Below are 13,901 nucleotides of genomic sequence, written 5' to 3'. Positions count from 1 at the left end.
GCCGTGTCACCCCGCTTTCCGTGGGTCTGTAGGTGTGCGTGGTCCATTGCCCTGCACTGTGGCCATGGAAGGGAAGATGATCTGGAATGCTGTCGACAGTTATCGGTGTGTGTTGATGTGTGTTGCTTTCTACAGGGGAGAACATTTCTGTTTAATAAACATCTCATCACGATGATGACTGCAAGATATTTGAGTCTCATTCAATAGTGTTTCTGGGTTCCTTCTGTTTTTAATCTGCTTTCTAGCACTAGGCAAGTGAAGACATGGAAAGTAAAAACCCATCGAACTTGTAGAGACATGGTGTTGTGTAGGAGCAGACTGTAGCCTCTGGCTCTGTTTAAAGATTGTAGTAAACCTCTTACCTGGCATGGTCAGGGTGTAAATTATCTTGTTTAATCGAAACGTGTATGAGTCAAAGCTGGCGCCTGCAGTGTTGATGAAATACCAGATTTTAAGGGAATATGTCAATGTGCCGTAAGATACCAACAAAGTTCCTCACTGAGGTTCAGCGAGGGTTCGGAGGAGCTGGGCCTTAGGTCACCAGGGTCGTCTCTGGGAGCAGATGCTCAGTGTGGGCATTGGTCACTTAGCCTTTCCAGGGCCAAGGAACAGCTCTCTGTGATGGTTTTTGGAACCTGTATTTTGAGTCAGTTTGTCCCACTTGACTCGAAGTTGCCGCGCGATTTCAGACCTTTGCCTCCACCGTGCGCTCGTTTTCTTGTCCCCTGATAACTGCCTCGGTTGCCCCGGCCTGACATTTGAGCCTCGTCGTTCACGGACACAGACTCTGTGGTGGGGCGAAGGCCGCGACTCCGGCTTGCACCGTTCTGTGCCTCTCACCATGGTTTATCACATCACTCCCGGGATCTCCCGTTTAGAGGAAAAGTGTCCCTTTCCTGCAGGTCCTGTGTGGTGTGGAAACCACCCCTACCTACCTTTCTCCTGTTTGAACTGTACCGTGAAGCTATTTCTGTCCTAGTCAACCGTCAGAATTTAAGGAACAGTGATTTATGTAACTTATCATACGCTTCTCAGCAGTTCTTTATGAATTTCATTCTGTTGTGAAATGATTGCAGTTTTCATGGCTATGCTGGTCTCACGTTGTGGCCCTTGAAATGAATTCCCTTCCCCATTGTGTGTTAAGGTTGTGCCTGGGAGCTGTTGAGGCCTCACCTCTGCTTAGGGCAGTGGCTTTGCTCTCCTGACAAGAGGAAGAATCTTATTTAGAGCATTTCTAATGTGGCTTTTGCTTCCAGACAGAATTACTTTTTTCACAGAGACAGCCACTAAAGTCATAAATTATGCTCAAGATGGACGCACGGGTCAGCTGACAGAGTGGAGTCCAGAACCGATCCAAAGACGCAAAAGCAGTTCAGTGGAATTTTGAGTCTTTTCAACAAATGGTGCTGGAATTATGGGACAGCCGTATGCAAAAGAGTGAAAACAGGGAGAAATTCCTGTATGAAAACTAAGGTGGGCCATAGCCCTGAATGTAAAATACCAAACTACAAAACCTGTAGAAGAAAGGGAAATTGTCGAGACCTAGGGTGAGAGCTCTTAGCCATACCATGATCCATAATCAAGGAAGAAAACAAGTAGGTAAGACTCATTAAAATTAAACTTCTAGTATAAAAGACACCCCTAGGGAATTGAAGAGAGACATTTTCGATAGATGGGGAGAAGATGTGTATGAACCATGCAGCCGGCAAAGGACTCGTATCCAGAATGCACAGGACTCCCACGGCTCCTGACAGAGAACAAACCACCTGACTTAAAAGCGGAAGAGACCTGAACAGATGCTTCACTGAGAAGGACGGGAGGATGGCCCGAAAGCATCTGAAACGACCTTCAGCATGACTGGTTGCACTGAGATGTGCACCGAAGCCGCAGTGAATTTGTTCACACCCCTGCTGCAGCGCCTGACTAAGGTCTTCCGACAGCCCCAGGTGCTGGTGAGGACAGGCAGTCGGGACTCCTGTGCGATGCTGGGGTTCAGCACGGTGCAGACAGCTTGGGTTTCTTACAAAACTGAACTCACACAAACGTCGGGCCCGGTGACCCCAATCCTGGGTATTTACCCTAGAGAAACAGAAGCTGATGTTTAAGAAAAACTGTGCCCAGATGTTAATAGCGCTGTCTATAGTTGCCCAAAACAGGTTACAATGTGCCACAGCCATACGTGGAATAATAAATATCCAGCAGCCCCGAGGCCTGGCTGTCGATCGCAGGACACCCTGGGTGCACCTCCAAGCACGATGCCCAGGAAATCGTGATTTTGTGAGTGTTTTGCCACAACGCTCGCAAAAGACAGACCCGAGGGATAGGAGAACACAGAGAGGGTGGTTGCTGAGAATGGGAGGGTATGCTTATGAGGCCCCGTGAGTGGGTTTGGGGCTGTTGCACTGTTCTGCTTGTGTGATGATGATTATGGGAATATGTGTGCCGAAATTCACAGAACTGAACACTGTCCACTTCACAGTAATTTTTAAAAAGTGGTAATATGCTCATTTTCGGTACTGTTTTTAATGGAAGATGGAGTTTGCAGATGATTTGTCAGGGCAAGCCTGTCTCAAGAGTTTGTAGACGATTCGTTAGGGGCCTGTCTCAGGGCCCTTGGGTTGGGTTGGGTTGGGTTGGGTTGGGTTGGGTTGGGTTGGGTTGGAAAAGCCTTCCCTGTTGTGGGCAGTAGTACGGGGCATGGAAAGGATATTGCCAAGCAAACACGTAGAATCCTTTGAGGAAACGTGTATTTCTAACTTGCTATAAGATAGAATTGGAAATTGTAATGGTTTTGTTTTCTAGAGTCTTGGTAGAATAGGGAAGACAGTGTAATAAAAGCTAATTTTGAAATGAAGAATTTGAAAGATTTTCAACAGCAATAGCTCTAGGAAGTCACCCTGGAAATGTTTTTAAAGATGTTCAATAGCAATAGCTCTAGGAAGAGTCACCCTGGAGTTGCTTCTTGAGCATTGCTTTCCTGGCTGTATCTTCCGACTTTCATTTTTAAGTTTTGCTGTGAGTTGGGGATGTGTGGGAATAGCCATCCCCAGGTGTTGGGTAGGAGTGGCCCTGCAGGGGGGTGCATGTGCCCCGAGGCCTGAGGCACTGTTTCAACCTAGCTTGGAACATGGGGACTCTTGTCAGTGGCTGGAGTAAGAGTAGCAGCCTGGCAGGCTGGGGGAGCCCCGGGGTGGTCTGGGCACTGTCCTCCCTGCCTGCAGGATGGCAGCTGGAGGAGCTCGAAGGCTGCCTGCCTCTTGGCTGTCAGCACAGCAGCCCCTCCTGTCCCTGGAGCAATCTTTGGGTCCATGAGTCTCTGCGCCGGGACTTGCCTCCTGGGACCTCCGCCACTGTCCTGAGGGCCCTGGTGCCACTTTCCCGGTGGGACCCAAGTCTCAGGCAGCTGCGACCCCAGATTCAGTTGCTTTCCCTGCCGTCTCATTCCAGCACGACTGCTCATCTCACTCAATGTAGAGCCTCAGGTTCCTTCAAGATCCCCAGAGATGGAATCCCCCAATTTAACAAGATAGTTGGTGACAAGATATGAGTGGCACTGATTTAACTCAGCTTCCAGAGTTTAAGTTCCCAAGACACAGTCCTGCTCCTTCCCTGGCCTCATCCTGTGTGGCTGGTGTGGATGCGGGGTTTCCGGAGGATGGGGCTGAGGCAGGTCAGCAGCAGGGGGATGGCTCATTATTGATCGCTCAATGCCTTGAGGATAACTAGGATTAATGACCTTTATAGGGCTGTAGCTTTGGGGTATATATATGTGCGCGTGTGTGTGTGTATCTGTGTGTATATATATATGTGTGTGTGTGTGTGTGTGTGTATATATATATATATATATATTTTTTTTTTTTTTAAACGAGGTGGACACGGTTATCATTGCATTTTTCTGACATGAAACTTGGAGAGCCAGAGGGTTTAGGAAACTCCTGAAGCCACATTGTCAGCGGGACCCGGGCGGTCTGGCCTTAGACCCTGCACTGTTTGCCCCTCACCACTCTGTCAGCAGACCCGGGTGGCCTTAGAACTCATGCTGGTCGTCCCTCCCTGCCACGTTGTGGGGTTTTTTCTGTCTCTGGGCAGCATTTGATAGCTTGTGAAACAAGACCAAGAGTTACTGTGAGTGGATATGCCATCATCTGAGATCCAGAACGTTTCCTGGACCTGATGTTGCCGATGTCATGTAAGGGAAGGTAAAAACATTTTCATTGTGGTCACTGGGGCTCCTGAAATGGAATTTTTCCCAGTGAAAATTGACTCATAAAAATCTTTTAACTCAATACTATGTGAACAGGAAGAAATGTGTTGGGCTCTAGTTAAATGTCTCAGAGCCACAGAAGTAAATGAGGGTACCTTCCGAGCACAGCCTCCCGGAAGAGGCCAAGGACGTTTGTCTGGAGGGTTTGCCATGAAGCAGGACCTGGGCAGGACTGGTCTGCCTAGGGAGGCCTCTGCCATGATGTAGGTTAGTTGAAGTAGTTGACGGGTGGTGGCTTGAGGTCGGTGGTCCCTGAGGAAGCCCCAAGCAAGGCCGGTTTCCGTGGGATGGAAACCTGCCGTTCAGTGGCTGTAATCCTGGCTTCACGGGTCTGACATACAATCCTGCACTTGGATACTTGGATCCCAGCCAGGTCAGATGGCCCTGAAAGGACATTCGGACTGTGACGGCTGCACCCATTCTCAGCATCTGTAGGGTCTCCTATGTATGTGTGTGTTTCCATTTTCTTTCAGCACAATTTCTTCCAGTGAAGTCGTGAGAAATAGAAGGAAACATGGAATGAAGATGTGATTGAGGAAAATGTGGCGTGGTCTTCGACCTTATTTTGCCTTGGGTGGTGCTCAAGAACTCCACCTGACCTCAGAGCTGAGCGTTTCTGCCAGGAAGTCCTGCCTTTTATCCTACCTCGAGGCCTGTTGAGACACTCCAAGAAGCTTCGTTAACAAATTGCCTTTTGCTTTTACAGCAGTTGGATATATTTGCAGCAAAACAAAGGAATAACCCCCCAATACGGTGACTAAATGCATTTAAGTATAGAAAACATTCAGTCTTGAAGGGCCTGGGATTTTAATCATCTTTGGATCATGTAACAAGTGGTGTTGGTGATTAAAATCTCCTGACAGCTTTGTTCTGCCACGTTCCTCAGTTTTGAATGATGATCTTCCTGGTGTTGTACCTTGGAGGGGCGTTTGTGTCAGTAGACAGCAGAGTGGTGGTTCCCAGAGGCTGGGAAAGGACAGAGGTGAGGCCCCTGAAGGACACTGGTCTTCCTGGTTTAGGGGTTTGGGGCTCAGCCACCTTCCTGTGTCCGTGTAAATTATACCCAGGATCATTTTCACTCGCCCCACTTCACTTGAGCATTGGAGCTTCGGGATATATGTGCCCACGTCACCTGGGCCGTGGTCCTGGAGTTGGGTGAGACTGATTCCCGGGTTTATAGAATTACTCTGGGATTATTGAAAACAGAAGCACTTGAGGCATTCGTAATGCTATTTCCTGAACGTAATTTATGTTCAGTTCTTCAGAAACATTTATCTGAGGAAGCATCTATCATTTTTGTTTTCTGCCACTCAGTGCTAGAAAGAATTGTGCAACACTCAAGTGAGTGGCATTATTCCTCTCCCTCCACCATGCAAGCAAGATTAAAGGTACCTCTGGCTCCCCTCAATCTTCTCATCTGCAGGGTGCCTGGCGTGGCAGTGTGCTGCCTTCCGTCTTCTTTTTGGGGAGAATTAGTCGTGTTTGTGTGTACCGCTCAGCTCAGCCTGGTGCAGTTTTGTGGGTGAGGAGCTTGGATGCTAGGTGACCCTCCCAGGCCTGTCTCCCACCTCCCTAGGCCTTGTTCTAAACTGACAGATAAACAGTGTGTTTTGGAAGAGGACAGCAGCAGGGCAAGAGAGAGTTTGTTCAGACTTGCTCCTTGCACTGACGTTTGAGCCTTCATCCAGCCTGGGCCCTTCTACAGAGCTGCCTTTGTGTGTTGCAAACCACTTCCTCCCAGTAACCGTGCTTTCAGAGGTTTGGAAATGTGACTTAACTCATCTTCAATTTAAAGCGTACTATCAAATTTTAGTGTTGAAACTGATGTATTTTATGGCCTTTATTTGATTTCTCTTGATTTTTTTCCCCCATATGAGACATGGCATCTTAAGGGAGACAGCCTGGTGTTGGCCGCCTTTCCTAAGGATGGAAGTGAATTCTGAAAGCCCTTTATGTAGGCAGCGAAATAATCAGGGAACCGTTATTATAGCTATGCCTGTCCATGTAAAGTGAGCACGACTCATAAGCAGAAAAAAGTGCAGCCCGGGGGCAAGGTGAGCCCTAATGCTGCCTGTGCCTCACTTCCCTGCCATGAGGAACGGAAGTGCAAGCGCAGGTGGTTGAGTTAGCCTCCAAGCCCAGCCTGCGGCCCCCTCACATCCCTCTGCATTTGCAGGAGCACAGGCCGTGCTGCCACCCCTCGCTCAGTGCCAGGGCTGATGCGTCAGGAACAGGGGGTACTGTCCGCCCCTTGCTCGGTGCCAGGGATGATCTGTCAGGATCCCTCGTGCTCATCTGGTCCTCCTGTCTTCATCACCAGCCTCCTGCTGGTAACGGGCTTGTTATTACCTTGGTATGGATAATAACATACCCATACCAACGTATGTAATAACGTACCCATACCAACGTATGTAATAACATACCCATACCAACGTATGTAATAACATACCCATACCAAGATGTTGTGGGGCGGTGCTCAGTCCTCTGATGGAAACGGCCCTTAGCCGATTCATATTCAACAGGACTGGGAAATGGGTTCTTGTTCCATGTCCTGGATCCCAGGAAGCCCTTGTCCTGGACTCTGTAATGCCTGGGGTCTTCCTGAGAAACGCTGGTGCCACTGGAGCACAGCCCGGCCCCCTCCAGTTTCTCCGCTTTGTAACTGCACTTGTGTTTAGCAGGTCTTCCAGGACTTAGACGCTGCTTGGTGTGAGCCAGGTTTTGTGTGGAAAGAGGACAGATCCGAGCCAGCAACCAACCAGCCCAGAACCATCTTTTATGCTTCCAGATTCTGTGTCCAAAAACTTACCCGTGGACATTGAGGGTGATGCATTTCTGCTCCAAGACATCTGTGGACTCACATGGAGGGATGGAAAGGATGTGGAGCCTCTTCACTCCTGGCCTGGGCTTGGACCTGCTGTGTAACCTCTCAGTGGCACCAGGGCCCCCTTGTGTCACAGCGGCCTCGGGTTGGTGGCACTGCCCCAGGATGTCCCGGGCTTCCTGATGGTAGGGCCTGCTTGTGCCATGGTGGCCTCGGGATGGTGGCACTGCCCTAGGGTGTCCCAGGCTCCAAGGCCAGTGTTCCGTCCAGCGAAGGGAAGTTGTACCGTAAGGTCTAGTATCGGAAGGTGCCTGGGGTCCTATCCTTCAGAGCGGTCCTGCACTCACCACAAATCAAGCCAGGGGAGGCCCTGCCAGAATTTGCAGCTGTGTTTCAGGTTGTTCCACAAGGCCTCTTTTATTTTGGGCTAGTCAGGTATATAATTCTTATTCTCTTTGGTTTTTTTGAGACAGACAAAAAAAAAAAAAAAAAAAAAAAAAAAAACCTTTTTGTTGCCCAGGCAGTGGTGTGAGCACGGCTTACTACAGCCTCAACCTCCCAGGCTCAAGCGATCCTCTTGCCTCAGTCTCCTGAGTAGCCAGGACCCACAGGCACATGTTCCACGTGTCCCCATGCCTGACTTAGTTTTGTATTTTTTTGTAGAGATGGAGTTTTGCAATGTTGCCCAGGCTGGACTCAAACTCCTGGACTTAAGCAGTTCAGCTGCCTCAGCCTCCCAATGTACTGAGATCACAGGCATGAGCCACCGTGCCTGGCCAAGTGTGTTTCTAATTTCAAAGTTAAGAGGACCCAGAGTCAGTTAATGACGTCTCTACTGGAACATGCTGCTTATAGTACATTAGGAAAAATCATCCAGAACTTGGAAAAGGGGCTGGACAGACACAGCCCTTCGAGGTTGTCCGATGAACCCCTGGGGTCTTTAACCATCTGGAGGGATGTACCATGTCAGACTCACTGTTGACCGGCTGAAGCCCAGGTTTCATGAGGTTATGTGTCAGCTTGTAGTACTTTCTCTGGCAGAGATGCGAGTGACTTCTGCTCAGTGAGAGTCTCATGTCAGGGACTTCATGGCCTGAGGGACGGCAGCCTGTTTGAGCTGATGGAGCAATCTCGCGCTACCCTTATTTTCTGAAACGCCTATGAGTGACTTCTCACACGGTCTTTGAAGCGGCTTCATGCCCGCGCTCCTTGGTAATGATCGAATGCTTTTTTAGACCCCTCGTCCCCTTTCTTTGGGGTGTTCCAGTCTCAGTTCTCATGTGTTCTGCTTCTGCAGGAATTTCTGAAGCTGCTGAGTGTAGAAAGCACTGAGGAGGCTGTGCTCCCACCCCTGTGAGTCTTCCAGGCATCATGCTCTCCCCTTGGCGAGGCGTCGTCCATGGCACACTGAGGAGGCTGTGCTCCTGTCCCCCGTGAGCTTTCCAGGCGTCCTCGTCTCCCCTCCAGGGGGACAGGAGGAACTTTTCAAACCCTTCTTTTTTTTTTTTTTTTGAATTACAAAGCTACTTTTAATACTTTGGGGTGAGGCCCACAGGAATAAAAAACACTGGGAAGGGGTAACCCCCTCACCCCCGGGAGTGGCCCAGGGGGAGAGAGGCTACCTGAGGGGAAGGAAGCACAAAAGGGACCCGCTGCAGACTCAGGGCAGAGGGAATGCCATCGGTGCTGGGACCTGTGAGCACTACAGGAGGAAACGCGAGCGTGGTGGGACTGGCTCCAGGCACACAGGCGAAGGGCAAGAGGGTTGGACACGAAGCCACAAAGCTACTTGGGTTCCTCCTTCTTCTCGTTTGCCTTTTTCTGCTTCTGCTGCATGATCTCCGAGTCCCTCTGCTTGCGGGCGGCAGCAGAAACCCGTCATCTCGGCGCTTTCCCTTAACTGAGTCGCTCTGCTTTTTCATATTCTTCTGGTGGGCGAGCTCACGCTGGTTACCGCGGGTCATGGCGACGGCAGCGGCTCCCTTTCAGACCCTTCTTAAACTTGTTTTCATGTCTTTGTTTTAACAGATTTCTTTGCATCGTCTCCCTTATCCAGAAGTGAGGGTGAACGCTGAGTTATTCACGGGAGTCAAGAAACCACACGCAGCCCAAAGAGACGTTTGTTTCCCTGAAATGATTTGTGTGTGTTCACCTTAAAATGCAACTCAGGAAAACAGGTGTGTTTCGAGGAATGACTTTAAATTACCCAGGTAAAAATGTGACAGTTAAATTTCATCGTCTGTGCGGGTGTCCACAACCCCCTTCTGTGATTGCGTGTGAGTTTGTGACTTGTGGTTATTTTTGAAGAAAGAAAATCTGTTGCTGAGGACTTCAGAGGGTGTGCTGGGATTGTGTAGGGTGGACATCGGGGGCTTCAGTGTGTGGCTTCCTTGAAGAGGTTCAAATTAAGGCTGAGAGTCCCTACTCCAAAATGCTCTGAAACCTGAAACATTCCGAGCTTCCTCATGACACTGGAAGGAAATGCTTTTCGGAGCACTTTGAATTTCAAGCGGGGGATGCTCAAGTGGAAATTGAAATATTGCAAGACCCTTCTGGCCCCAGGAGCTTGGATAAGGACATGGAGGGGGCCTGTGCCGGGTGTCCCTGGAGTGTGAGGCAGCCTGGGCTTGCTGGACTAGTTTTTGTAGGAGCCACAGAAGGGAAAGAGGGTCAAAGTGGCCACGTCTGACTCCTGAGAAGTCTGGACCAGAAGGAGGTGGGCATGGAGGGCAGCAGTTGAGTCCCCAGCATCCGGGGCTCCTGTCCCTGGTGGAGTTGAGAAACTCCTCTAGTTGTGGCCTCTCCCCTGTCAGCAGCCACTGAGGCCTGAAGGGAGAGGGGGCTGAGGAGAGGAGGAAGGATAGGCCTACTTCTGGAGAGGGCCAGCATCGGCCTGTGCTAGCCTCGTGTGTTACTCCTGCGTCCAGGGTGCACGGCCATACCTCGTGGTGTAGTGGTTCCCGGGATGCACAGCGCTCTTGCCTGCAGTAACGTCTTTGTGTCCGACCCTTGGTGGCAAGTTACCTTTTTCCCCAGTGAAAAGAGGTAAAAAATCGTACAGAAATGCATTTGTTCTAATGTCTATTTTCCGATAAGACATGGTCGCTTAGGCTAAATCTTTGGGAGGTCAAGGCAGGAGGATCACTTGAGGCCAAGGAGTTGAAGTCCAGCCTGGACAACATAGCAAGACCCCATCTGTATAACAGAAAAATTAGCTGAGTGTGGTGGTGCGTGCCTGTGGTTCCTGCTACTCTGGAGGCTGAGGTGGGAAGATCACTTAAGGCTACAGTGAGCTGCGATTGCTCCACTGTACTCCAATCTTGGCAACAGAGCCAAGACCCAGTCTCAGAAAGAAAAGTAAAAAAATAATAATAATTAAAAAAAAATCCAGAAATATCATTTTCTTTTTAAATCATCCCAAAAGAAAAATCGGTTTTTTCTAAGAATGTAAAGGGAAACTGATATGATTGTTTCTCCTTTTCAAATATTTACAGTAGTCCGTCCACATCATCTCTCATCTCATTACAGAGCAGCAGGTTTCTTTGAGGTTAGTGGTGTTTCTCTGTGTCGGACCTTGGAGAACAGCCAGCATGAAACCTCTTACCACGATCGTGCGCATTGTTTGTAGTCCCAATTAAAATCCTCTCCAGAGACGCCTGTGCTGCTTATTATAGCAGAACTTTGGTTGTGCTGAAATGTGCTTTCAGCTAATGATTTTAAGTTCATATCTGAGATGATGCTGTATAATTCATGAAGCATATGGGATCAGTAATGATTGAAGATAATTCTGGCTGATGTCCTTTAGAGGATATTTTTCACTTCAAGTTAAAACTTCCTTCGCGATAGTCATTTTGGGATTCATTTAACTATATGCTATATTTCATAGCTCAAATTTTCATTAGTCATTTCATAACATAGTATTTTGAAAGCAGATTTGGCAAAATCTTTCTAACAAAATGCTTGCTTATGACGTCCCAAGGAGCCGCACTCAGAATTGCTGGTAACTGGTACATTTTAAGGATGATGATCGAAGTCACTTGAACGGGAAGGGCTGCTTTGTGAGGCAGATGGGGTTTCAACCCCGACCCTCCTGATACACCAGTCCTGACCCTGGCCTTCTCTCCTCTCCACTGGGAGATGAGAAGGGTGCCAGCATCCACCTCGCAGGCCGTCCTGAGAACCCGGGACTAAGTGCTTGTGTTCCTCTTGCAGGTGGTGCAGATGTGTGGGGGCTTGACGATATACACACTGCAGGCTTCCAGTGTTGGGGTAATGCAGTTTTAGTCATAAAGGTTGGATTTTCTTTGCTCCCCTGCAGACCAGGTGCAGTGCTGCTATTGTAGCAGATGTGTGGATCCTCTTGGGTGGTCCTCAGGTGGACAACGAGTCACCGATTCGGATTCCCAGTGTTAGATGTGAGAGGACCATGGACCTCCTGTGTTCAGAGGGGAGGAGTAAAAAGCTTCCCTTGGAATTCCAGGACTGTCTATCCCAGGAATGTCAAACCACTGGCTTTCACCTGACGCTGTCGTAGGTGACACTGTCTGGAAATGAGGACTCATGTTCCGCATACCTGAGCCAGTACCCGTCTCCCTCCAGGGCCGTGGCCGAGCCCTCCTCATTTCGCTGGGTTGCCAGCCTGGGGATCTGTAAGCCCAGTGACGTCTCCGGTCTCGGCCTCCCTCCCCGTGGGGACAGGAGGTGGCTTCAGGAGGCTGGTGATGAATGCCTGAATGAAGCCGACTTGTGACTGCAGTTCTGTCTAAGGGCCTCCCCGGGTGTTAGATGTCAGTAAATGACAGCTGTGTGTGGATCTCATGTGATGAGAGAAACAGTGGGGGAAACCAAAGCTTGTGGAGTCTGCAGGTTCTGGACTTGGGGTTGTGTGCGCCTGTGTACTTGGTGAGGGGTGTGATGTCTGGAATGAGTGTGCAGGTGTGTCACGTTTGTGCGTGTGTGGTGAGTGTATTTAGCAGGTGTGGGTGGAGTGAGCATGTTCATGTGTGTTGCATGTATTTGAGGGTGTGTGTGGAGTGTGTACACGCATCATATTTGGTGAGTGTATTTGAGGGTGTCTATGGAGTGCATACATGCGTTTGCGTGTATAGTATTGGGTGAAGGGGTGGCATGTGTGGAGTAAGCATGCACACGTGTATGCTGTGTGTGGGGTTTCTACGTGGTCCTCCCCTGAGCCTGCTCCTGGGCCCTGCTGTCCTGGCAGCTTTACAGTTTGGTGCGTCTTTGATTCCGGAAGATTCTGGAACCAAATTCTGAAGCTGTGATCACAAACTTGCAGCCCTGGAGGACGCTGGCCCGTGGAGCCGGCACGAGGGTCTCTGTGCTGGCCTCTCCCTGGGCTGGGCTCTGTCCACAGAAGAGCATGTCTGATGATTGAGCTGTGTGGGTCTGTGGCTCCCCAGCCTCGAGTCAGCCCTCGGTTCTGTCCCACCTCTGTTTTTCTTGCTGAGGGGCTCCGGGAAGTGGTGCCTGGGATGGCGTTTTCACCCTGGGGTTGCTTTGCCAGCTGCCCAGGTGCTGGCTGCCTGAGCCCTGGTGCCGTCCTGGGTGGACGGGGCTGTCGCGGGGACATCCCTGCATGGGAAGGCAGGTTTAGGAAGTGCCAGAGGTGAGTGGCTTCCTCCCACACTTGATTTTCCGGAAAGTTCTGGGTCTCATATTTTTCCCTAAGGGAAGTTAGAAACTGAGTTTCTCTTTAGGGGAATGTCTTTGCAGCGTCTGTTGTTTGAATGTTCTCCAGGTGTGGAATACTCGGGGCCGTGTGTGTTTGGGAACATCCGTGTCCTGAGCGAATTCAGTAGGGAATGGAGAGAAGCCTCCTGTCATCTTGGCCTGTGTTTCCAGCTTGTTGAGGGTTGACGGCTGCTGGTATCCCAGGGAGAGTAAAACACTGGGTGTTGTGGGATGGGAACGTTCCCTCTGACAAGGTCAGTGGGAAAGCATCTAAACAAACATCGCTGTTCTCCGGGCTCCTCGGGATCGAGCTTGTTTTGTGGTGTTGAGGGAAAGCTACCCTTGTTCCTGTTCCTCACCATTTGAAAGGTGTCCAGGACACGTTCCTCTGGAGAGGTGATGTACGTGAGTGGGGGTCAGGTCACAAGCTCCGAGGTTATTTGGGACCTGTCAACTGATTTCCTGAACGCACATGTGCTTGGTAAAGATGTTCCTGATTAGCTAAAACATGTCAACAGGGCATGATAGCTGGTGGTTGTTTAAAGACTATCACAATTTTCCTGTTACTTTTTAAATGCCTGTTGAATAAGGAAGGATTCACATATTTCCCTCTTCCTGTCTGCATATTTGATATATTGTTTTTTGTTCATTTATGTGGGTGTACAGTTCACAGGATTTAGAAGCAGTCTCAGCCCTGGGGAGATTTCAGGGCCGCCTCAGTCAGTGCTGAAGGGAGGCAGGGATTTGGGGGCTACCTCCTCCATAGGACGGACACCAAGGGTCAGAGGTCAACAATCTCAGTGAGGTCACAAAGACGGGCACGCCCAGCACCCTGGCCCATGTGCCTCTCCTTAACTTTTGTCTCTGCTCAAAGCTGCTCTCCTGGGTCATCACGGGTGATCTCTAGGCACATGCTTGGTCTTGCAGAAGTGGTGTCTGGCTGTGGTCAGTGTGGGCCCTCAGGACTTCCATGTTTTTGGCTCACATTAATATTGGGCAGTGGTGTATGTTTGTTTTGGAGTGGTAGATCGGGTGGATTTTGGCTTGTCAACTCATTTAATACCTGTTCTCCTAGGCGCTGGGACCCTCTCCTAAGCCGCCTGTTCTCCTAGGCGCTGGAGC

At 49.8% G+C, this 13,901-nt stretch overlaps 1 long non-coding RNA gene and 2 pseudogenes across 2 annotated transcripts in view; 2 read left to right on the top strand and 1 right to left on the bottom strand.

The window, feature by feature from the left end:
* Positions 1–7,271, top strand: part of LOC139361146 (uncharacterized) — a 35,405-nt pseudogene extending 28,134 nt beyond the window's left edge.
* A 436-nt stretch (positions 7,272–7,707) lies between these two features.
* LOC139361149 (uncharacterized) overlaps positions 7,708–13,901 on the top strand; it is a 45,973-nt gene continuing 39,779 nt past the window's right edge. The window contains exons 1-3 of one of the 2 annotated variants that reach the window (XR_011618682.1): positions 7,708–8,300; positions 8,386–8,441; positions 9,117–9,265. This is a non-coding gene — a long non-coding RNA (uncharacterized lncRNA). Of the gene's footprint in view, positions 8,442–9,116; positions 9,266–13,901 lie in introns of both variants that reach the window. The other variant, XR_011618680.1, reaches the window with a different exon arrangement.
* On the bottom strand, positions 8,749–9,064 carry LOC139361145 (small EDRK-rich factor 2-like; annotated as a pseudogene).

Source organism: Macaca nemestrina, assembly GCF_043159975.1.
Source record: "Macaca nemestrina isolate mMacNem1 chromosome 11 unlocalized genomic scaffold, mMacNem.hap1 SUPER_11_unloc_2, whole genome shotgun sequence".
Lineage (NCBI taxonomy): Eukaryota > Metazoa > Chordata > Mammalia > Primates > Cercopithecidae > Macaca > Macaca nemestrina.
The sequence above is the reverse complement of the archived record's forward strand: the minus strand, read 5'-3'. Positions and strand labels throughout refer to the sequence as shown.